This window comes from Ambystoma mexicanum, chromosome 13 (assembly GCF_040938575.1).
Source record: "Ambystoma mexicanum isolate Mex_15411 chromosome 13, UKY_AmexF1_1, whole genome shotgun sequence".
Classification (NCBI taxonomy): domain Eukaryota; kingdom Metazoa; phylum Chordata; class Amphibia; order Caudata; family Ambystomatidae; genus Ambystoma; species Ambystoma mexicanum.
This window is the reverse complement of record NC_090938.1, coordinates 839,281,079-839,306,789: the sequence shown is the minus strand read 5'-3', so window position 1 is coordinate 839,306,789 and position 25,711 is coordinate 839,281,079.

Here is a 25,711-nt window from a genome sequence, read left to right as displayed (position 1 = left end):
TCCTTGTAGGAGGAGTAAGACTCTACGCCATTTACTGTGTCCACCCAATCAGCCTTGAATAAAAGTCTCTTGACTAATCCCGGTCGTTGTACCAGGTCTTCTAAACAAAGAACTAAAGTATCTAATAGAAGATTCATTTTGTCACAGAATCCTCTAATGGATTTTACTGACCTGAATTTAGCGACCTTATTTAACAACTCGTATAGGGTGTTTGCTGTTGGATCATTAATTTTTCTAAACAAAGATAATTGTCTCCACAAGTATTTTGCTTTGAGTGAAATGAGACATAACTCATGGCGGATAATGGCGTTGTGGACTGCGATGGATAGGCCCAATACTTCTTTCCACATTTTCCCCTGAACCACATTCAGGTATGAGCTCATATCATGGGTACAAATGTCCAGACCATACAAAAGAACTGGCTCACCTTTCGCAAGATAAAAACGTCTGATCGCTAGGAGCGAAAATGTACATACCCTAACCTTCAAAAATTTCATTTGAATCTTTAGTTTAGACGCTTTTTCTACTACGCTCAGTTTCCACATCTTAAGGCTAGATTTATTAGTAAAGGTATAGCCTAGATATGTTATGGCCTGGACCTGTTCCACCCAATCATCTCCCATCTTCCAAATATATGATTTGATAGTTCTTTTCTAAGTGACCACAATCGTTCGAGATTTGGATGCATTAGGGGAGAGATTGTTCACCATTGCATACTGAAAGAAAATATCAATCTTTCTACGAAGGCCACGGGGAGTGCGGTCAAATAGAATAAAATCATCAGCAAAGGCCATCCATTCAATAGCAAAACTCAACAACCTAACCGGCGCAATGGAAGGACCCTGCCACATGTCCTCCACGTCGCTTACGTATAGGTTGAAGAGCGTGGGTGCAAGTGAACAGCCCTGCTTGACCCCAACCTTAGTGTCAATGGCATCAGATAGCAAGCCTTCCTGAGTTAAACAAACCCTGACCGAGGTGTTCCTATGCAACGGAGCCAAGCGTTGGACAATCTTTTGCGGAAAGTTCATTGCTAACATTTTAGTCCACAATCTTGCTCTGATTACCCCGTCAAAGGCGTTGGAAAGGTCTAAAGATGCCATAAAGACTTCACCCATGTTGGATTGATGGACTGTATCTCTTAAATGGGCCAAAATATAACCATTCAAGTTGGTTCCCAAACCCTCTCTAAAGCCAACCTGAAATTTACTAAAGCAAGCATTCCTCCTAATCACTTTATTAAGATCCCTTAAAAGTAGAATACCGAAGACCTTACTAGCTGCATCTAAAAGTGCTATGGGTCTATAATTCTGGGGGTTGAGGACATCACCTTTTTTAAATATTGGTACAATAATACTTTGAGCCCAAGATTTAGGGATGGTATGATTTTTGAAGATGATATCAAATATGGGTTTGAGCAACTCCGCCCACATTTCAGGGGCCGCCTTTATGGCGAATGGAGGGATGCCATCAGGGCCCGGCGCTCTAGATGGTTTAAGTTTATTAATGGCGCACATGATATCTTCAATATCCCACAAGCAGTCACCCACCACTGGAGGACCTAAGTCCAAATCCTGTTCCCTAGAGAAGGCTGAAGGCAATGCAAATTTTTCCTTTTAATAGGAGCACCACGCCTTTGCTTGGATAGGGCAATCAAGTCTATCTTTTGCCGGCGTGAGTGCATTGTTGACAGTAGCCCAAAATGTAACATCTCTGCCCTTGCAGAGATTATACATCATCAATTGGTGTGCTTCGAGATATTGATCCATTCTCAGGGACTTAATCAAATTTTTGTGGTTCAAGATAATTTTTTTCTTCCTAAACTGTAATTCAGAAAAGGAGATGGGTAATTTCTGTAGAATTTTTGAAGCCCTATGTTTGATATGCTTGGATTTTTGGATTGAGTCACCAACCTTCCCCCTAGATTTCAGCACCTCCATATTGCCTGTCCTACTGATTCTATAAACACATGACAATATAATATATTATAGTAGTAAGATCCCCCCCCCCAATACGATGTCCTCTTCCCTACTAATTTGATGCGACAATAGGGTCAGGTTCTCCAAAACCAAGGTATTGAATTTCATAATCGTTTTCTTATTCGTTACAAACCTTCTCCCATTATTTGCTGCCTTTAGGCCCAAAAACATAGGATTAATGTGTTTACCAAAGTTAGGAATTGATAAAAGCATAGGGGAATGTGATCACCCAACTCTACCTCCATGAGTGTCAATTTTCCACATGCTTGCTTCCAGCTATTGGATACATAGAAAAAATCAATTCTGGAGCTGTTACTGCCTCTTTTCCAGGTATATTTGGGTAAATTCCAATCCGAGGCATGGTCTAAGAGCCCCAAATCCCATGGTCGAGGATCTTATCCCACCATATACCTCTCTTAAGACTAGGGTGAAGCAGTTTAGGGATCACCCCTCTTTCATTTAGCAGAGCCCTTTGCACAGGCCGAATTAAAATCACCTCCCAAGATAATGCGATTTCCAAACCCCTTCTCAAACCAACCTCCCAGAATTTCTCCAAGAGAATCTTCCACTGTATCGATGGTCACTTTTAGTGGATTCCAATATAAGTTCAACAGGAGGATCGGATCTACATTATTTTCTGACGATAGGACAATACCCAGAAGTCAATCACTCCTAAAAATAACATTGCCATGAAACCCCAAATTACGATCAATAGCAATAATCAAACCGCCACTAGGCCGACCAGCAAGCCCCTTAGATGCTAAAGAAGGTATAGAATCCCTCTATATGCGTATTAGACAACAACATGGTTTCCTGGAAAAAATAGATACAGGGACAGGTGTAAGTTTCACCTTTAGTCAAGAATGTGTTCAAGTGTAGTCCCCCACATGAATTCCAGGAAATAACATCAATATTAGAGCTATTAGGAGCACCCCTTACCTTGTGTAAGAGTCTCTAAGTTTTGAGCACTGGTTGCGACCATGACCAATCTTGACCACTATTAAGAAGGCTGGAAATTAAAACCATCCCTGGATCTGAATTTTCTGCTTTTTTATTACCCAATTGTGTGATTTGTTGCGTTTGGATGTTAATCGATTCCTTATATTGAAGGAAATTATCGGGCTCTTTGTCATCTGCTAATGTAGATAGATGATATCCCAAAGAATTAAGATTTTTCTCTTGGACACGCACCATGTCTGCCACCATCACCGAATGAAAGCAATTTATCATGCGATGATTATTATGATTGGGTAAAGAGATAGCATCTATATCATCTGTTGTTATAGCCCGCAGTAGAGGAATTTTTTTGAATAGATTTAAAAGGTGAGTTCTATTTAAACTAGCCTGAGAGTCTGTTTCATTATTATTAATCCAACCGTGTGTGGATCTTTGAAAGGGGCTGGCCCAAAATGGATTGCTTCTTTGTATTATCGACAAAAGGTTTAGCCAATGCATTTCCTTGAAAGTCCTGGATTTTAGAAGACTGAGTATCTAGGGGGCTTTCCCCCATATTATTAGTAGTACAACCACTCCCACTCTCAACCATGGCAATCACCCCATAAAGGGAGGGAGTGTTGGAATATACTATCAGCGTTATAACTTGGGCCGCAGGGAGAAGTTTAATTTGTTGTGTGCCTATTTATGTTCTGGCATGTTTGGTGCTGGTTATTTTACCAAAGGCTGTCATCTTAGTTTGGGGGCGATCTTGCCCAATTTTCAGTAAATTACTCTCATCCATGTTAAGGTTGGTGTTTTTTCCTCCCCCAGCTGAAGAGCCTTTGTTAGAGACCTCCCCCGCACCTTACCCTCTTCCCTGTTAGGGCCATTCGCTACCCCACTATCATCACACTCTTCTTGAGCAGGAATATTTCTAATTGCTTTAAGATTGGAATTTCTGCCTTTAATATTAGGCATATTTTGAGTTTTTTTGAGCATCCGAACCGTTTTTTTTTTTTGCTTTTTTACATCTATACACTGGAGATTGGGCTAGCTCATTAATATCGTAGTCCGAATTGTTAACCGGACCTATTTCGTCGGGATTCGTCATTCCACCCGTTTCTAATGCTGGGTCTACTAGTTTTTTCTCTATATGTTTTGTCTTTTGTTTACATTTTTTCCCCTTTTTAGGTGGAGTTAGTTGGATAATTATCGCATCTTCACTGCTGATATTCAAGCATTCCTGTAACGCTCACCTGATTCCCACGGAGGCGCGGGTCTTGGCAGGAACCTGTCTGTGACTCGAAAAGTGATGTGCAGGACTCGATTGGCTTCTGGGGTCGAACCTCTTCGCACTGTGTGTCGGACTCGAAGAGTGAGGTTTCTGCAGGTGAAAGAATATGGGGGTTAATGGTCTGGGTAGTTGAATGTCCCTCTCTCCCTCTCTCTTCCCAGCTTTTTCGTAGAGCCCCCAGGTCAACGTGCTCACCTTATATAGGTGAATGCTGGGCTCTCCATCTGCGTCTGGTGCAGGGTGCCGTTGCCAGTTCCTTCACTGGTGAAACATAGGCCTCTTGAATTCAGAGGATGGTTACCGTCGTTGTCTGCACGAGCGGTGAGTTTCTGGACACCTTTTGTCTTTGTAGTCTTTAAATGCGTGGCACTTTTATATGCAGACTCTATATAATGTTTTTCCCTTATGTATTGCAGGGCTCTTGAGATGGAAAATGAAGTAAAGCGCCTGGAAGTTTGTAAGTATGGCAAGCGCTCTAATTGTCTCTTTCCTTGCAGCTTAGTTCGTGTTAAAGAGACGCCGTAGTATTTGCAGGCGTTTTATTGCGACGAGCGGGATGGACGTAAGTAAATACCTGCTTCTTTTGCCTTTCAGATGTTGGTTTGCAGCGCCGGAGTCCGCGGAATGTCAGTAAGTTGTTAACGATGCTTTGTCTTTACAGGCGGCGATGCAGAACGAAGAAATCCGGAATCCACAGCGTGCCGGTAAGTATGGCAATGCTTTTGCCTTTGCAGGTGGAGATGCGGCGTGACGAAGCGGCTGCAGCCGATGGATCAGGTGAGTAAATACTGCGTGTAAAGTTCACCTTGCTAACCTGTTGTTTCTGTTCTTTGCAGGTGCTGATGATGTCTGGATACTGAAATGGTAAGTAGGATTCTTGCAGGTCCAGGATCAGAAGAAGAAAAGCCGGAGCAGACTCGGTGAGCGTTCTGCTGCAGATGCAGAATAACACGAAGCACGCTTCATCTATCGGGTGTGGTTTAAATAGCCTTGGAGTGATGAGGCGTCTTCTTCCACGGCCCCGCCTAGGTAAGAAAAGAGTTCCAGTTTCCAGAAGAGTTCCAGTGCTGTATCCAGGGAGTGGAGCTGCCCCACCCAGGTAAGAAAGTAGTTCCTGTTCTTAGATAGCTTCTAAGTGGCTGGTAAGTAAGCAGCATGGTCTGCTGCAGGTAAGTCCACCCAAGCATCCTCACACCTATTATGAGCCCGGCGATTCCAGTGCCGGGACCAATGGTTTTGATGAGCCTGGTGCCACCGGCGCCAGGACAAGGTCCAAAAGGTCCCAGTGGGGACCGGCTGGTGCCTAGGATTAGGGTTAGGGGCCTGCTTCCAAGAACGTTGGGCTGGTCCTGGCTCCTTGGAAGCAATGATCATGACAGTACCCCCCTCAAGGCCCCTCCTAAGCGTGTCTTCTCCGGGGGTTTCGGCTTGTCGGGGTGATTCAGATGGAATTCTTTGACCAGACGAGGTGCGTGGACGTATTCTGAAGGTTCCCAAGACCTTTCCTGGGGGCCGTAACCTTTCCAATCAACCAGATAATAGAACTTAGATTTGGAGATTTTGGAGTCTAGGATGTTCTTTACTTCGAATTCAAGTTCTCCATCTACTAAAACCGGTTCTGGGAGTTCAGTCAATCGGGTTTCTGGTTGCACAGGTTTTAATAAGGAGACATGGAATACTGGGAGTATTTTCATATGCGTAGGTAACTCCAATTTGACAGCCACCGGATTAATTATGGCAGATATGAGATGGGGTCCAAGGTATCTCGGGATGAAGGTGCGGGGTCCCTTTAGAGGCAGGTGCTTAGTGGATAGCCAGACTTGATCTCCTACAGCGTAATGAGGAGCCTCTTTACGGTGTCGATCTGCTCCTCTTTTGAATTGAGCTTTAGCTCTTTGCAGATGGGCCGAGGCTTCCTTAAAAGCACGGGTGATCTCCGAGTGCAAGTGATCCACAGCAGGTGCTTGGAATTCTTGGGGAGGATCCAGGTTAGAGGTTCTAGGATGGTGTCCGTATAGTAAGAAGAAGGGAGTCTTCCCTGTTCCAGAATGAATCGAATTATTGTAAGCGTATTCAGCGATCCAAAGAATATCCTTCCAGGGGTTTTCAGTTTGTTGGAGCATGCAACGTAGATATTGCTCTAGAGTTTGATTTGTCCTTTCGGTTTGTCCGTCAGTTTGGGGATGGTGACTAGTTGAAAGTCTTACATCAATTTGGGCTAGACGACAGCAACTGCGCCAGAAGTGAGAGATGAATTGACTTCCCCTATCGGAGACTAAAACCGAGGGAAAACCGTGTAGCCGAACAATGTTTTCTAAGAATTCTCGGGCCAATACTGAGGCTGATGGTAGACCCTTTAGGGGAATGAAGTGAGCCATCTTGGAGAATAGATCCACGACTACTAAAATGGTAGTATACCCCGAGCATGGAGGTAAGTCCGTGATGAAATCCATGGACAGGGTATGCCATGGACAGGGAGGGATGTCTAGTGGCTGTAGTAGGCCGGCTTTTCCTTCTGATTTTTATTCTGGGCACACACACCGCAGGAGATTACAAAGTCTCTAATATCCTTTTTCGATGACGGCCACCAGAAATGTCTTTTAATCTTTTCCATGGTTTTGGTAATGCCAGGGTGACCCTCCATTAGAGAGTCGTGATAACAGGAGATTACTTGTTTTTGTATTTTCTCACAGGGTAAATGCAATCGTCCTCGGAAATATGGTAGGTCTTGATCCACTGAAAATTCTTTCCCCTTTAATTGCCAATCTTGTAAATCGCCTGGAGTTAAGAGTGATTTAACGATGGTCTTGATGTCTTCAAAAGATTGAGCGCTGACCAAACCCAAAATTCTTTGTTCTGGAATTATGGGTATTGGTTCTGGATTGGTCAAATGTTCATCTACCCCCATCCGGGAGAGGGCATCTGCTTTTCCGTTCTTACTGCCTGGTCGATAAGTAATTATAAAGTCAAATTCGGCTAGAAACAGAGCCCAGCGAAGCTGTCTGGAAGATTGAGCTTTGGCTGTCTTTAGATATTGTAAATTGCGGTGGTCAGTCATTACGGTGACTGTGTGTCTGGCTCCTAAAAGATAATGCCGCCAGGCTTTAAAGGCCGATCTGATGGCCAAAAGTTCCTTGTCTGTAATTGAATAGTTGATCTCGGGAGGCGAAAACTTGCGGGACCAATAGGCAACAGGATGTAGTTGGTGTGTGACCGGATCTCTTTGTGATAACACTGCCCCCATAGCAAGACTAGAAGCATCCGTTTCCACGATGTAAGGAAGTTCTGGGCAAGGATGTTTTAAAACAGGTGCAGAAATGAATTTAGCTTTTAAGTCCTGAAAAGCTTGTTCTGCTTCAGAAGACCACTCAAAACGTTTTTTCTTTTTCAACAGAACGGTGATGGGCTGGACTATCCGAGAAAATTCAGGAATGAATCTGTGGTAAAAGTTAGCGAATGCTAACATGCTTTGAACTCCTTTTACAGAGGTTGGTGATGGCCACTTGATAATTGCATCAACTTTCTTTGAATCCATATGGACTCCGTTAGGCGACAATATGAATCCCAGGAACTCGACTTCCGTTACGTTGAAAACGCATTTCTCAAGCTTAGCAAAAAGATTATGTTGACGCAATCTCTCGAGAACCTTTTTAACGTGTCTCTGATGTTCTTCTTCAGATAATGAATAGACGAGGATGTCGTCAATGTAGACAACAACACACACGTCTATGAGTTCTCTAAGGACATCGTTCATAAAATATTGGAAAGCAGCAGGAGCATTACACAGTCCAAAGGGCATCACTTGATATTCAAATAGCCCGTACTTGGTGCGGAAGGCCGTTTTCCATTCATCGCCCTCTTTTATCCGTACCAAGTGGTAGGCTCCTCTGAGATCCAGCTTTGTGTATATACATGCATCTTTGACTTGGTCCAGGAGTTCAGGGATCAAAGGTAACGGGTATCTGTTTTTAACGGTGATCTGATTCAGGGCGCGGTAATCTATGCAAGTCCTAAGGTCTCCTTCCTTTTTCGGAACGAAGAACAAAGCCGATGAAGCTGGAGATTTTGATGGACGGATAAAACCGTTAGCTAGGTATTGGTCCAGGTACTGTCTGAGGTGAAGGTTCTCTGGCTCGGTGAGGGCATAAATCCTGCTGCAAGGTGTTGTTGTTCCAGGTATCAGATCTATTTGACAGTCGTAAGACCTATGAGGAGGCAGGGTGTTAGCTTGATCCTTCCGGAAGACGTCTTGGAATTCCTGGTATTCGGGAGGTAATTTGGGAACCTCCTCAGAAGAGATTGCCGCCAGTGAAACATCAGACCGAGGATAACAAGTGGTAAAACACTCTGGAAACTGAACCGTCTTTGCTCGCCAATCGATCTGAGGATTGTGCTTCTCTAACCAAGGGATTCCCAGAATGATCTGGAACTGAGGGGCCTTGATTACATCGAACACGATTCTCTCCCGGTGTCCATCTTGACTCACTAGCGTCACTTCTTGGGTGGCATGCGTTACTGGTCCGGAGGCTATCTCCGTGCCATCCACAGTAGTGATGACGTCTTTTACTGCCTTAGGGACAAGGGGTAGATTCATCCTTGATACCATTTCACGGTCCACATAGTTATCGATTGCTCCACTGTCAATGTAAGCTTCAATTGCATGCAAACGATCCGGACGTTCAGGACTAATGAGGACCATGGGTATCACGAAATGCGAGGTCACGGGACAGATCTTAACGCTCGGCAAGAGGACCTCTACTCTTGTCGGGCGAGGTCGTTTCCCTGCTCTAACTTTGTGGTACAGGTATCCGCGGCTCCTACAGTCTTCTTAGCTGGTTTCACTAGACAATCCCGAAGAAAGTGTCCTGAGTTTCCGCAATAGAGGCATAATTGCAGCTGCCTTCTTCTTTCCCGCTCTTTCTGGGTTAAAGGTCCTTTCATGCCCCCTATTTGCATGGGTTCCACAGTGTCGGCTCCCTTATTCTCGAGGTCTGTGGTTTAGAAAACACTCGGGTATCAAATCTGGAACGATCTGCCTTCCTGTTCTGTAGTCTATGGTCCAATTGGACAACTAAGTCAATATAATCAGAACATTCTTGTGGAGGATTCACAATTTGCGCTAACACATCCTTGAGCTCTCCACGCAGGCCTCTGAAGAAAAGCGTTATTCTCTTGTCCTCGGGCCATTGTGTTTCCACTATGAGTCTATTGAAGGAGGCTATATAAGTCAAGAGGTCTTGATTACCCTGTCGTAATGAGAGAAGTTCATTATCCAAGGCCTGCCCTTGTGCATGTCTTGCGAACAAATTTCTCCATGCTGGACTGGAAGGCCTGAAAATCATGTAAAACCGGATCATCCTGGGTGACTAACGGGATCGACCAATCTGCAACGCTGCCACTGAGATAAGAAAGCACGAAAGCCACCTTGGTCTGGTCTGTTGGGAATGCAGCTGGTCGACATAAGAAGTGTAGGCGGCACTGGTTGATGAACACTGCGAATTTCTTTGGATCACCAGAAAAGCGTTCGGGCGGAGCCAAGGGCACATTACCGGGCAGATTGATTTGCACTGGATTTGAAGCTGATGCAGAAGGATAACTCCCTCCTGGAACGGGCAAAGGTGTCTGTCCTGCCTGCGTTTGTAACAACTGCCTAGCAAGGTCCTCTGTTCGCTCCTTGGAAATTATCAGTTCTCTTCTTAGAGAGTTCGTTTCCTGACGAGCTGCATGTACTTCTGCTCTTAATTCCCCGAGCAACTGGGCTAGTCGATCAGTGTCTGAGGTTTCTATTGCGCCTGGGTAGGAGTTTTGTGGTTGGCTTCGCGTTCTGTAACGCTCACCTGATTCCCACGGAGGCCCGGGTCTTGGCAGGAACCTGTCTGTGACTCGAAAAGTGATGTGCAGGACTCGATTGGCTTCTGGGGTCGAACCTCTTCACACTCTGTGTCGGACTCGAAGAGTGAGGTTTCTGCAGGTGAAAGAATATGGGGGTTAATGGTCTGGATAGTTGAATGTCCCTCTCTTCCTCTCTCTTCCCAGCTTTTTCGTAGAGCCCCTAGGTCAACGTGCTCACCTTATATAGGTGAATGCTGGGCTCTCCATCTGCGTCTGGTGCAGGGTGCCGTTGCCAGTTCCTTCACTGGTGAAACATAGGCCTCTTGAATTCAGAGGATGGTTACCGTCGTCGTCTGCACGCGCGGTGAGTTTCTGGACACCTTTTGTCTTTATAGTCTTTAAATGCGTGGCACTTTTATATGCAGACTCTATATAATGCTTTTCCCTTATGTATTGCAGGGCTCTTGAGATGGAAAATGAAGTAAAGCGCTTGGAAGTTTGTAAGTATGGCAAGCGCTCTAATTGTCTCTTTCCTTGCAGCTTAGTTCGTGTTAAAGAGACGCCGTAGTATTTGCAGGTGTTTTATTGCGACGAGCGGGATGGACGTAAGTAAATACCTGCTTCTTTTGCCTTTCAGATGTTGGTTTGCAGCGCCGGAGTCCGCAGAATGTCAGTAAGTTGTTAACGATGCTTTGTCTTTACAGGCGGCGATGCAGAACGAAGAAATCCGGAATCCACAGCGTGCCGGTAAGTATGGCAATGCTTTTGCCTTTGCAGGTGGAGATGCGGCGTGACGAAGCGGCCGCAGCCGATGGATCAGGTGAGTAAATACTGTGTGTAAAGTTCGCCTTGCTAACCTGTTTCTGTTCTTTGCAGGTGCTGATGATGTCTGGATACTGAAATGGTAAGTAGGATTCTTGCAGGTCCAGGATCAGAAGAAGAAAAGCCGGAGCAGACTCGGTGAGCGTTCTGCTGCAGATGCAGAATAACGCGAAGCACGCTTCATCTATCGGGTGTGGTTTAAATAGCCTTGGAGTGATGAGGCGTCTTCTTCCACGGCCCCGCCTAGGTAAGAAAAGAGTTCCAGTTTCCAGAAGAGTTCCAGTGCTGTATCCAGGGTGTGGAGCTGCCCCATCCAGGTAAGAAAGTAGTTCCTGTTCTTAGATAGCTTCTAAGTGGCTGGTAAGTAAGCAGCATGGTCTGCTGCAGGTAAGTCCACCCAAGCATCCTCACACCTATTATGAGCCCGGCGCTTCCAGTGCCGGGACCAATGGTTTTGATGAGCCTGGTGCCACCGGTGCCAGGACAAGGTCCAAAAGGTCCCAGTGGGGACCGGCTGGTGCCTAGGATTAGGGTTAGGGGCCTGCTTCCAAGGACGTTGGGCTGGTCCTGGCTCCTTGGAAGCAGTGATCATGGGGGTCCTTAGATAATTCACTCCCGTGCTCTTGGGCACTCGAGTTTTCCAAAACCTGTTCTCGAGTAAGCCCCCCTATTGCTCTTACAATAGCGTCCAAAAGGACAGAAGGACTATCTGGACAGCTAAATTCATTTCCATATTTATTATTGGATTTTTTACCTCCTTGGTCAAGGAGATCTGGGTCCACTATCCCTTTATCTGAAGAGATAGGGCGGTCCCCTGAAAGCATAATTTCCGACATGGTGATTTTTGCATCTATAGTTGTTAACCCAATATCTTGTTCCTCTCTATATTTATCGTATATATTCTGTTCTTTAATATTGTGATCATTATGGGTCTTACCCTCCACTCGGCCCTCCAAAAATGCCAAGCGAGTGACTAATTGGTTAAAGGCAACTTGTTGGCCTACCATGGAGCCACCTAGCATCTCTTGGGACTCACCCATAGTTTTCAGAGCCAAATTTAAACTAATATGTAGGTTAGATAGGAGGGGTAGGAGATAATCTCCTCTATCCTCCCTACCCGAACAGGGTATTTCGTATTTGTCCTTAGCTACAGAATGACTTTCCAATATTGTTTGATGGGGTTCAGTGGCACTATCCACTGTTCTATGTCGATGTACCCTTCCTTATCCGTTTGAGTACAAGCTGTCTTCCTATGTATAAATGTTTTTGGTGTCTCTAATGCCGGTCTAGTGGGGGTCAGTTGCTTGCCCTCTTGTTGTTTCCCCATCATAGTAGTATCTCTAGTAGTACCACTCGGCGCCCCCTCAGATAGGCTCCTCACATCTTTACCCTTGGATAGAAATCTCCCTGTCGGTATCTCCAAATCAATAATTTCTTTGAGCAAGTCACCCGTAGAATCGTCCAAATCGTCTCCTCCCCCCCCCCCGATAGGTAGATTAAGATTATGATTAGAACAGATAGGCATCCCTTTAAATTGTTCTCCCCAATTGGCATGCTTAGACTGGGTAGGGCAAGTAGCATCTTATCCTGTTCCCCCCCTCCCAGAAATAAACCCTGCTGGTGAGATATGAGTAGAATGCTTAGTGCCAAATGGGTATTTACCCTTATTTCCCATTATATTCAATTTGGATAAATCTGAGCCGTTAATTACCCCAGCTTGCATTTTACCACTTAAATAGATCTTCTGAAGTGGAGTGGAAGCATGAAAACGGACCACCCTTTTAGTACCAAATAGACTTTGTTGAAGACATTCTTCGTCCGTAAGTCCCTGTCTAGGATCCAGCATACCCCTATGAGCCCCAGAGGCCTCTATATCTAATATGTCTAGATTTCCCCCCATAGGAGCTTGAACCTCCAAAGCTGCAGAATCAATAATGGATGGTCCCTCCACACTCACTTCAGGTTTGTGATTTGACTTTTCATCATTAATTTCAGCAGATACATTAGAAGCAACCTTATTTTCCATATGATCTATATTAACAGGTGCCTCACAATGTATCGGAGATCCCAGTTGAACTTCTACTATCTTGTTCTGTTGACTCTCAACAGTTTCAAACCCGCTTCTAAGTGCAGGCATATTCGAGTAATTTGATTATACGGGAACACTCCCTTCAGGTAAAAAGACAGAGGAGAGAACAACTCGCAGCTTCTATGAGCAAAAAATAAAAAAATGGAAGAATATATAAGGGCTGGGAAAGAAAGCAAAAATAATTAAAATATGTATGACATTCAACAATTTTCAAAGACACTATAGCATGAATTTAAAAGTAGTTATATTATGTTTGCACTGCCTTGGGAACGCCCGATGGCTTGAGGAGCAGCCTTAGTCCGTCTCTCCTCCCCAATGTCCAACTAAATACAGAAGGTAGCCAACACGAGTTTCCTTTTTAAAAGTTAGATAAACATTGAGGGGAATCGCGAGTAGCTACCATGCAAGTCAAAGGCTTAAATAGCAGTAATTGTAGGGCAATAATTGGGCTCAAAGAGAACTCCTCCACAGTCACCCAATGTCCTACTAAGTACACTAGTACACCATACTGGCAGCAAAATCGTAGTGGGAGAAACTTGCAAAAGTACTTGATTACACACAGGATCACCTCCAGCACCCAGAGCCACACAGCAGACAATCAGTGCTGTCAATGCTGCGCCCTTGTCCCCGCTGCGTGCTTAACGCCGCAAGGGTGGCAGGACCGTCAATAAATGAAGGAAGTGTGTCACATGATCAGTCACGTGTCCTTGTCAGGCTCCGCCTCCTCCAGGAAGCGAGGACCACCACAGCAAGAGCTCTTGAACGCTCGCAGTGCTGTGCAACGATGCAAAATGAAGGTAATGTCCCAAACAAACAAGCGTTCCTTCAGAGAGCAGCAAAATACGCCGCTCAGGCGGCAGGACCTTCAATAAATGAAGGAAGCGTGTCACGTGATCAGTCACGTGTCCTTGTCAGGCTCCGCCTCCTCCAGGAAGCGAGGACAACCACAGCAAGAGCTCTTGAACGCTTGCAGTGCTGTGCAACGATGCAAATTGAAGGTAACGTTCCAAACAAACAAGCGGTCCTTCAGAGGGCAGCAAAATACTACTCTTTCAAGTAGTTGATGACAGCGAGTATGGATAAGTGATTCACATTGATTGATTGAGGTATTTGTATAGCGCAAAGTGAATGGACTTAACCGCATCTAGGTGCAGAGTGGCAATAGCAAAAGAGTGCCCTTCTGAAACTTTCCGCCTAAGTTTATTTAAAAAGATGTTTTTAGGGCTTTACAGAATTGAGAGTTCCCAGGGAAGGCTGTTCCACGACCTGAGGCCATACACTGCAAACCTTCTGCCTCCTCTGGAAACACAAGAGGATGGTGGTATCACCAATGGAAGTGTGTCCACCAATCGCAGATCCCAAGGGGGTTGGTATCCAACTACCTCCTCCTCCCCCTAAGTATGAGGGAGCCTGATTATTTAGGCATTTGTAAATCAGACACAGAATCTTAAAATCGATTGTCGCCCGCTGCCAACCAATGAAGGGAACGGCGGCGCAGGGTGAAGTTGGGGAAGATTTGCGAACTCCAAAAATCTATTTGTTGCATGTTGTGCCTTCAGCAACCGGTTCAGATGTTTCTGCAGAATGCCTGCTAGTAAGCGTTGCAATGATCCAACTGGGAACTACCCAGAGCTCCTCCTACAGCACAGCGGCACGGTCCTCAGATGGCACACAGGGGAGGGTGTGCCGCAGTAAGCGCAGGGAATAGAATACCGACTGAACATTTGTCCCAACCTGACTTTCCCAGTCCAAATTGTCTTGCCAAATGCAACCAAGATTTGTAACTTTAGTGGCAAAACGAAGGCTGGAACCTAAAAAGCATGGTGGGTATGGACGCTTTGCACTATTAAGGAGGTGCTTTGGTCCAAACAGGGCCACTTCTCTTTTGCTTGGATTGAGTTGCAACCAGTTCACTGACATCCATTTACTAACATCGTCTAAACACTGCCCAACTCTTTTGAAAGAATCCTCAAGGTCACCAAGTTATTATTTTTTATTATGATATGATATGGCATTTGTAACGCGCCTATACACAAGTGTTTCAATATAGCATTTATTGAGTGCGGACCTAGCTTCGAGAAGCAACTGGGCACTTTACACAGGTATACACCAATGCAGATACATAACGGAGCGCTTTACCAAAGTGTACAACATTACAGATGCTGTAACGCTCACCTGATTCCCACGGAGGCGCGGCTTCGGGTGCTGATGCTTCCTTAAGGTGGGGCGCCGGACTCCAAAGATGAACAGGATGGGCCCCTCAACTCTAGCTTCTCAGGCTCGCAGGAATATCCTCCTGTGCGTGAAAAGGGAGTGTTACCCACTGACGGAATGGTGCTCAAGCCTCCCACTCCCTTCCAACCCTCCACGATACCACTTCCACGATTCCCCTGTGAAGCCTCACCTTAGGATCTGGAAGGAAGAGCTCTCCATCCTGCTTCTGATGCAGGGGCGCGTTGAAACCCAGTTACTTCACTGGATTGAGGATTGGTGTTCAGGTAAGCTTGACTGTTCAGGTAAGACGCAGTATAAGTTCTGTCCAAAAGTTCAAGCCTTAATAATGTTCGTAGTCTTATTGCAGCAAGCGTTAATTCTTATGTCTTTTTCCCCATAGGGGCCGGGGTTCGGTATGCCGGAGATATGGCGCCGACCCGAAGTGAAACGTGCAGCTTCAGTAAATGACAGGTAAGTTCGGGATGAGCGCTCGGGTAATGTCTTTGCATTCGCTCATTCAATGTCTTAGCCTTTTTTCCCCTTAGGGGCCGGGGTCCGGAAGCGGCAGGACCCGAAATTAAGTGGAAAAACCCAACGGGTAAGTTTTCAGGAAATTGAGCTTTCCTTATTCCTTTTCTCCCTCTCACCTTTGTTCTTGTCTTTTTTCCCCTAGGCGCCGGGACGTGGCGAAATCCGGATGATCGCCGTTGAAGATGGAGGCGCCTGGAAAAGGTGAGTAAAATGCAGCGCTGCAACGATCGTAGTGAAATGCTTTTATAATGATGTCTTCCTTTTCAGGATCGTCGGTGAAATGATTCTGGGATGCAGATTTAGCAGGTTAGGTCTTTCCTTCTCCAATTCTCCTCCTTTCTCCCTTTGCAGGTGATCCAGGGTGCTGGCAGGCGTGGCAGAAGTCAGGATGCAGGAGCAGACACGGTGAGCGTCCAGCTGCTAGGTGCAGAACAACGCGAAGCACGTGTGGCTGTTCGGGTGGGGTTTAAATAGCTTTGGAAGAAGTTCCAGGTATGGATCCTTCCACCAATCAGGTATGTATCCTTCCCCGACCACACCCGGGTGGAAAGTAGTCCCACAGGTAAAGTAGTCCCATCCAGGCCTCAAGAGGGCCTGGATGAAGCAGCAAGGTCTGCATCAGGTAAGTGTGCACCCAAGCACTTACACATAAATCCTCCTTTATGAGCCTGGCGCCTAAGGCGCCAGGACTGGGGTCCACTATGAGCCTGGCGCCTACGGCGCCAGGACTGAGTCCAAAGGGCCCCAACTTGGGCCCGCTGAGACTTCCCTGGAGTGAATGATGTCTGCCTCTGGGGTTGCTGGGCCCGGCCTGGCTCCTTAGAGGTAGGCATCATGACAGTACCCCCTCTCAAGGCCCCTCCCAAGGTCTTTTCCTCCGGGGGTTTTGGTTTGTGCGGGAATCTCCGATGGAATCTTTGTATTAGTCGTGGTGCGTGAACAAAGTTACTGGGTTCCCAAGATCTTTCCTGAGGTCCATATCCTTTCCAGTCAACAAGATAGAAGAGTTTCGACCTCACTATCTTGGAATCTAAAATGTCCTTCACTTCGAATTCTAATTCTCCATCAATTTGGATAGGATCTGGAGGTTCAGACAGTCTGGTTCCAGGTTGTACCGGTTTCAGAAGAGATGCGTGAAAAACGGGATGAATCCGCATATTGGATGGTAAATCGAGTTTAAAGACCACCGGGTTGATAATAGCCTTGATGGGGTAAGGTCCAATGAATCTGGGACTAAAAGTTTGCGGGCCCCTGAGGGGTAAATGTTTAGTTGCAAGCCATACCTGATCTCCTACTTGGTAAGGAGGAGTTTTACATCGGTGCACATCAGCGTTTTCTTTATACCTTTTCTTGGCTTGCTGTAAATGCGTTGTAGCTTCTATGAAGGCTCGGGTGATTGTGGAATGTAGGTGATTTACCGCGGGCATTTCCAGGGTCAGAGGTGGATCTAGGTCAGAGGTCCGAGGATGGTGACCATACAAGATATAAAAAGGAGTCTGTCCGGTTCCAGAATGCACTGAATTATTGTATGCATATTCTGCAATCCAAAGGATGTCTTTCCAATTTAACTCGGATTGGTGTAACATGCACCGAAGATATTGCTCGAGAGTCTGATTGGTTCTCTCGGTTTGTCCGTCGGTCTGGGGGTGGTGGCTGGTGGATAAGCGCACATCTATTTGTGCCAGTTGGCAACATTTCTTCCAAAAATTTGAGATGAATTGACTTCCACGATCTGAAACTAATATAGAAGGGAAACCATGTATGCGACCTATATTCTCCATAAATTCCTTGGCCAAGGTGGAAGCTGACGGCAATCCTCTTAAAGGGATGAAATGGGCCATCTTGGAGAACAGATCCACTATTACGAGGATAGTGTTGTAACCACCACAAGGAGGCAGGTCAGTTATAAAGTCCATTGACAAGGTGTGCCAAGGTGCTGGTGGAATGTCCAAAGGTTGAAGTAAACCGGCAGGCCTTTTCTTTTGACTCTTATTTTGGGCGCAAATTCCGCAAGATAACACAAAAGACTTTACGTCTTTTCTCCAAGAGGGCCACCAGAAGTGGCGTTTGATTTTTTCTTCTGTTTTCGCGATACCAGGGTGTCCTTCCATTAATGATTCGTGATGACGGGTGATGACAAGTTCCTGCAATTCTTTACTTGGCAGAAACAACCGCTCCTGGAAGTAGGGTAAATCATCCTTGACGGTGAAGTGAGGACCCTTTTGACTCCATTCCAGTAAGGCTGAAGAGTCTAAAAGTTGTTTTACTTGAGTTTGGATGTCCTCAATAGTTTGCAATGAAATTAAGCCCAAAATTCTTTGTTCAGGTATGATTGGCACAGGTTCTATACTTGAATTGGGCTCCTCCATGCCAATCCGGGATAAGGCGTCTGCTTTACCATTCTTGCAGCCAGGGCGATAGGTAATTACAAAATCAAATTCCGCAAAGAATAAGGCCCATAGGAGTTGTCGTGAAGATTGAGCTTTGGCCGTCTTTAAATATTGCAAATTTCTGTGGTCCGTAATGACGGTGATGGTGTGTCTAGCTCCAAGAAAATAGCGACGCCAAGCCTTGAAGGCCGATTTAATAGCCAGTAGTTCTTTGTCGGTAATTGCGTAGTTGATCTCAGGTGGAGAGAATTTTCTGGACCAAAAGGCTACTGGGTGTAGTTGGTTAGTTTCTGGGTCTCTTTGTGACAGGACAGCTCCCATGGCCGAACTGGATGCATCGGTTTCCACGATGTAAGGGAGATCTGGGTGTGGGTGCTTCAAAACAGGTGCAGAGGTGAATTTGGTTTTCAGGTCCTGAACGGCTTGTTCGGCCTCAAGAGTCCATTCGAAGCGTTTATTTTTCTTTAGGAGAGCTGTGATGGGTTGAACAGTTCGAGAAAACTCTGGGATGAACCTTCGATAGAAGTTGGCAAAGCCAAGCATGCTTTGTACTCCCTTCACAGAGCTAGGGGACGGCCATTTGAGAATGGCGTCCACTTTCCGCGAGTCCATTCGGATTCCTTGAGGTGTCAGGATGAATCCGAGAAACTCCACTTCTGTGGTATGAAAAACACACTTTTCGAGCTTGGCAAATAGTCTGTGCTGGCGCAATTTCTCAAGAACTGCCCTAACATGTTTTCTGTGATCGGATTCTGAGGAAGAGTACACCAGGATGTCGTCAATATAAACGATGACACAAACATCGATAAGTTCCCGTAGAACATCATTCATGAAGTACTGAAAGGCGGCAGGTGCGTTGCACAAACCAAAGGGCATTACTTGGTATTCGAAAAGCCCGAATTTGGTGCGGAATGCAGTCTTCCACTCGTCGCCCTCTTTTACACGCACCAGGTGGTAAGCTCCTCGGAGATCTAGCTTGGTGTACACACGAGCATCTTTTACTTGGTCGATGAGCTCAGGTATCAAGGGCAGAGGGTAACGATTCTTAATCGTTCTGATTTAGGGTGCGGTAGTCAATACAGGTCCTAAGGTCTCCTTCCTTCTTAGGTACGAAGAACAAAGCTGAAGAGACTGGAGACTTTGACGGGCGAATGAAGCCATTGGCCAGATATTGATCCAGATACTGACGCAAATGCAGGTTCTCAGGTTCAGTAAGAGCGTAAATCCTACTGCAAGGTAGTGGAGCATTGGGTACCAAGTCGATTTGGCAATCGTAAGATCGATGGGGAGGTAAGGTGTTAGCCTGCTCTTTTTGAAAAACGTCTTGGAATTCTTGGTATTCAGATGGTAGCTGTATAGGGGTGGAGGTTGCAGAGGCCAGACCCATAGCTGGATTTCTTGGATAACAAGTTGGTTCACAATCAGGAAAAGTGATCTTCTTTGCTCGCCAGTCTATTCTTGGATTATGTGTTTCTAACCAAGGGATTCCAAGAAGTACTTGAAATTGTGGGGCCTTGATTACGTCAAACACGATTGCTTCCCGATGTCCATCCTGACCCACCAGTGTGATTTCAACAGTGGAATGCGTTACAGACCCAGAGGCTATTTCGGTTCCATCAACTGTCGTAATTACATCTTGGGTTACCTTCGGGCGGAGAGGAAGCTTAATCCTGGAAGCCAATTCTCGGTCTATGTAATTTCCAATAGCTCCACTGTCGATGTATGCTTTTATAGCATGCAACTGCTGAGGCTGTTTTGGGTTCACAAGCACCATTGGCATGACAAAATGCAAGGTCAAAGAGTTTGTTTTCAAGCTCGGCAAGCGGACCCCTACGCTTGTCGGGCTTGGTCGTTTCCCGAACCAGGTGTCAATAACTCCTTATCAGTGGTTCCAACCACCTTCTTGGGTGGTTTAACCGGACAACTTCGAAGAAAGTGACCGAAAGTTCCGCAATACAAACAAAGTTGCATTTGTCGCCTTCTCTCTCGCTCCTTCTGCGTTAAAGGTACTTTAACACTGCCAATTTGCATAGGTTCGGAAATGTCACTACTCTTGGAGTTAACGTGGGTCTTGATGGGTACTCTGGTTTCGTACTTGAGCCGATCTGCTTTTCTATTTTGCAGTCTGTGATCAAGTTGAACCACTAAATCAATGTAGTCTGCGCAGGCCTCGGGTGGTAAGATAGTACAAAGGCTACTTTGGTCTGGTCGTTGGGGAAGGCCCCGGGCCTGCATAAAAAGTGTAAACGGCATTGGTTCATAAAAACGGCATATTTCCTGGGATCCCCCGCAAAACGTTCTGCCGGGGCCAAAGGCATGTGTCCAGGTAGATTGATTTGTACCGGGTTATTCGAACCAATTGATGTAGAAGTGCTTCCGAACTCAGGTAAAGGTGTGTGTCCTGCCTGGCCCTGCAATAACCTTTTGGCCAGATCATCAGTTCTCTCCTTGGATAGGATTAGTTCCCTTCTGAGAGCGTTAGTCTCCTGGCGGGCTGAGTGCACTTCTGCCCGTAATTCCCCTAAAAGCTGGGCCAGCTGATCTGTCTCGGAAGTCTCCATAGCGCCCGGGTGGGAGATTATTGTACGGCTTCGCGTTCTGTAACGCTCACCTGATTCCCACGGAGGCGCGGCTTCGGGTGCTGATGCTTCCTTAAGGTGGGGCGCCGGACTCCAAAGATGAACAGGATGGGCCCCTCAACTCTAGCTTCTCAGGCTCGCAGGAATATCCTCCTGTGCGTGAAAAGGGAGTGTTACCCACTGACGGAATGGTGCTCAAGCCTCCCACTCCCTTCCAACCCTCCACGATACCACTTCCACGATTCCCCTGTGAAGCCTCACCTTAGGATCTGGAAGGAAGAGCTCTCCATCCTGCTTCTGATGCAGGGGCACGTTGAAACCCAGTTACTTCACTGGATTGAGGATTGGTGTTCAGGTAAGCTTGACTGTTCAGGTAAGACGCAGTATAAGTTCTGTCCAAAAGTTCAAGCCTTAATAATGTTCGTAGTCTTATTGCAGCAAGCGTTAATTCTTATGTCTTTTTCCCCATAGGGGCCGGGGTTCGGTATGCCGGAGATATGGCGCCGACCCGAAGTGAAACGTGCAGCTTCAGTAAATGAAAGGTAAGTTCGGGATGAGCGCTCAGGTAATGTCTTTGCATTCGCTCATTCAATGTCTTAGCCTTTTTTCCCCTTGGGGGCCGGGGTCCGGAAGCGGCAGGACCCGAAATGAAGTGGAAAAACCCAACGGGTAAGTTTTCAGGAAATTGAGCTTTCCTTATTCCTTTTCTCCCTCTCACCTTTGTTCTTGTCTTTTTTACCCTAGGCGCCGGGACGTGGCGAAATCCGGATGATCGCTGTTGAAGATGGAGGCGCCTGGAAAAGGTGAGTAAAATGCAGCGCTGCAGCGATCGTAGTGAAATGCTTTTAAAATGATGTCTTCCTTTTCAGGATCGTCGGTGAAATGATTCTGGGATGCAGATTTAGCAGGTTAGGTCTTTCCTTCTCCAATTCTCCTCCTTTCTCCCTTTCCAGGTGATCCAGGGTGCTGGCAGGCGTGGCAGAAGTCAGGATGCAGGAGCAGACACGGTGAGCGTCCAGCTGCTAGGTGCAGAACAACGCGAAGCACGTGTGGCTGTTCGGGTGGGGTTTAAATAGCTTTGGAAGAAGTTCCAGGTATGTATCCTTCCACCGATCAGGTATGTATCCTTCCCCGACCACACCCGGGTGGAAAGTAGTCCCACAGGTAAAGTAGTCCCATCCAGGCCTCAAGAGGGCCTGGATGAAGCAGCAAGGTCTGCAGCAGGTAAGTGTGCACCCAAGCACTTACACATAAATCCTCCTTTATGAACCCGACTTGGGCCCGCTGAGACTTCCCTGGAGTGAATGATGTCTGCCTCTGGGGTTGCTGGGCCCGGCCTGGCTCCTTAGAGGTAGGCATCATGACAGATGCATGATGGATTGAATTTTATTGGTAACAACATACAGGGTGTAGGATACAAAGGAGGGGTACAGCAGAGGGGTACAGCTGTACCGGGGGATGGGCAGCGTCTAGTTTAATGGCCAAGTTTAATGAATACCTGAGTATCATTAGCATATGACTGAAAGCCAAACTTGTGTCTTCTCAGAATATCTATGAACTGCTGCAGATACATGCTAAACAACAAAGGAGACAGTGATGACCCCTGAGGTACGGCACATCCCTGAGGTAAAGGGTCTCAAATGGACCTTCCCAACCTCAATATTTGCTAGTGACCCGATTGGAAGGAATCAAAGCATATGATAGCGTGGTCTGACACATTTCCTACCTCCCTAAGATTCTTTAGTAAGACCTTGTTATCTATGCAGGCCTTCTCCTCTATTGAATGCCTCCTCTGCAGGCTCGCTCTCTCTTCTCGCCATTCCCTTACTGTGGAAACCATCTATCGGCCACCTGGTCAGATCTCCTCCTTCCTCTCTGAGTGGGCGGACCTCTCCTCTTCCCTCCTGGTCTCAACCACTCAACTCCTCCTTCTTGCAGACTTTAACATCCACCTGGATGCTTCATGTCCTTCCTCTGGACTCTTTCGCAACCTCTGCAACACTCTCTCACTCTCTATCCTCCCCTCTAGCACGAGTCACTCTGCAGGGCACACTCTGGATGTTTTGATCTCTACAGACCTTCCCCTTTCTTTCCCTCTCACCACTCCTCTCTCCTGGAGTGATCACTTTCTCCTTTCCTCCCAGCTCACTCTCTCTACCCAAAGGCAATACCGGCTCTCTGTCCACAACAAGAAGAGAGCCCTCATCCAAGCCTGCTTCTCTGTGGCATCCAACAACTCGACCAAACTCTTTCAAATCTGCAAGGAGCTGGCCTGCTGCAGACTCTACCTCTCCTGTCCCCTCCCATGCCTTGCTTCTCATTTCATCTCTAAAACTCAGGACATCCATTCCTCTCTCTCTTACTCTCCCCCTCCTCCCTGCTCTTCCTCTGGCCTTTCTGTGGCCACCTCTCCTCCCTCCTCTGCCTTTCCCCTGTTCTCCCCAGACTAGGTTTCTAGACAAGTCTGATCTATGAAAGTCTTGTCGAAACAGGTTCTCCCCTGTTCCTCTAAAACCATCAAGGACCACATTGACACCCAGACTCCTGCTTTATCTGACTTCTGCAACCACTCCTTTGCCACTGGAGTCTTCCCTTCGCCCTGAAGCACTCCCTTGTGCCCCTCTTCTTAAACCCACCACCGACCCCCTCCTGCCCTGCTAACTACCGCCCAATCTCTATCACTCCTTTCCTGGGCAAACTCCTGGAAAAGCTGTCCATCTCCCAGCTTTATCTTCACACTGAATTGGTTGGTTATCGCCATGACCATCAGTCTTGCTTCAGAGCTGCCAGAAACACAGAATCTGCTCTCCTGAATATCTGTGAAGACCTGCTCTCCAACCTTGACTCCAATACCCCCTGTGTCTTCATCTTGCTCGGTCTCTCTTCTGCCTTTGACACGGTCAACCATGCCATCCTGCTCAACCGTCTCTGTGATAACCTGGGTATCACTGATCAGGCCCAGGTTTGGCTGACCTCTTTCTGCTCGGATCGACCCTCCCAGGTCCAACTTGGCTCCTTCGTCTCCTCTATCTCTACCTGTGGTGTTCCCCATGGGTCTAACCTTTCTCCCTGACTGTTCAACCAATACCTGGCACTTTTTGCACACGGCATTGCTGCTCTCTGCCCCAACTTCAGTGCTCTGCGGATGACACTAAGCTCATTTCCAGGCTCCCTTCTGCCTCTTCCCCTCCTCTCATCTCTGACTGTCTGCTATCCAGGAGTGGTCCTGCCAACGATCTCTGCCTTAATGCCAGTAAGACTGAGATTCTCCTCGTCGGCACACCTACTCCATCCTTTTCTGACGCTCTGTGGCTGGCCTCTCTTGGTACTCTTACTTCTCCCCCTGTGGGGCTAAAAACCTCGGGGTCTTTGACTCCACTCTCTCCTTCTCTCCTCACTTCTCTGATGTCTCTAAGAAGTCACACTACCAGTTGCACCTCCTCAAAGGTATTCTTCCCTTCCTCTCCTCTCCCCGAAGCTTACTGTCTCTAGAGCTCTGCTTCTCTCTAGGCTGGACTACTGCAACAGCCTCTTTCTAAATCTGCCTGCTTCTACTCTCCGCCCTCTGCAATTCATCCAAAACAGGACTGCACGACTTGCCCTTGGCCTCAAGCCCAGGGATCGTATCTTCCCAGGACTGAAATCTCTGCACTGGCTCCCGGTGGCTGCGAGGGTTAAGTTCAAAACCCTCTGCATTGTCCACAAGGCTTTCTGGGGCCTACGACCTCTTATACCTTCAACTCTCTCCCCCTAAATATCTTCCTTCTTGAGCTCTTTGCTCATCTGCCTCCAACTCCCTCATGGTCAGCCGCTTCTCCAAGCAACGAGTTGGTGGTAGCTCTTTCTTCGGATGTGGCCTCCCTCTGGAACAGTCTCCCTGAAATGTGAGGAGAACCATCTCCGGTTCCGGAAGCACCTCAAGACCTTCCTCTTTGTTTCTGCTTTCTCTCCCCCCCCCCCCCCGCTGAACATCTGACTGAAACTGCACTGGTCACCTGGCTACCCTCTGATTGCGTGCCCAGGTCCCCTCCCCTCCCAGCTGCACTGCCTCCCTAGCAACCCCTACGCTTGGGGCCCCGTTTCTGTATCCCTAGAGTCTCCACCAGCTATTGACACTTATTGTCTGCACTTACCCCTGCACTTGCAACTAGCTGCCCGCACTTGTACCTACTGTTCTATTTATTTTATTTTTTATCCTATGTATTGCACTGTCCCCTACCCCTTCCCTCTTAACTCTCACTTCCCACCTCCCCTGCACTTGCACAATCTCAATGTCACCTGGCCTAGTAAGATCGTTGTCTCTGTCTTCCCTCTGTTCCCTCTGTTCCCTCTCCGTTGCCTGATCGTGCTTTGAAACACTTGTGTATAGGCGTGTTATAAATGCCATATCATACACACACTGCCGAATGCCGCAGAGAGATCCAACATCACCAACAGCGACAATTCCCCTTGGTCTGCAATTCCTAAAAGATCATCCCAGGTCTCTATTAGCGCTGTATGTGTACCAAATCCTGGCTGGAATCCAGATTGGAAAGGGTCCAATAAGGCAGTGTTTCATTTACTTTGCAAGGAGTGCCCTGGTGACTGCATACTCACCTTGCCTGCAGCACTTTTCGCCCTACCAGCACTGCGAGCGGAGCTCTTGCTGGACATTGTTTGGCTTCCTGGAGGAGGCGGACTTCGTTGCGGTCACGTGACAGATCACGTGACTCACAGCCCTCATTTAGTGCCGGCCCAACAACCCTTGCGGCGTTAAGCCCTGGAGGCAGTAAGGGCTGGAGCTGCTATTTTGCTGTTTGGCTGTGACCTGTGAGTAACTCGGTCCTGGGTTCTAAGCTGTTACTTGTCTTGCACTACCACCTCCAGTTCTCAGGGTAAGAGGTGGAAAGTCGGACTCTGGCAGCTCCATAAGCTGTCGGGCGTTCCCTACCCTGCGACGAATGCACCATTGGGTTTTGCTGATGAATGAAGCTATTCTTTAATCCTATATTGGAATAAAGGACATTCTTTTAATTAAGAGTGTTTTGGGACAGTGTTAGATTTGT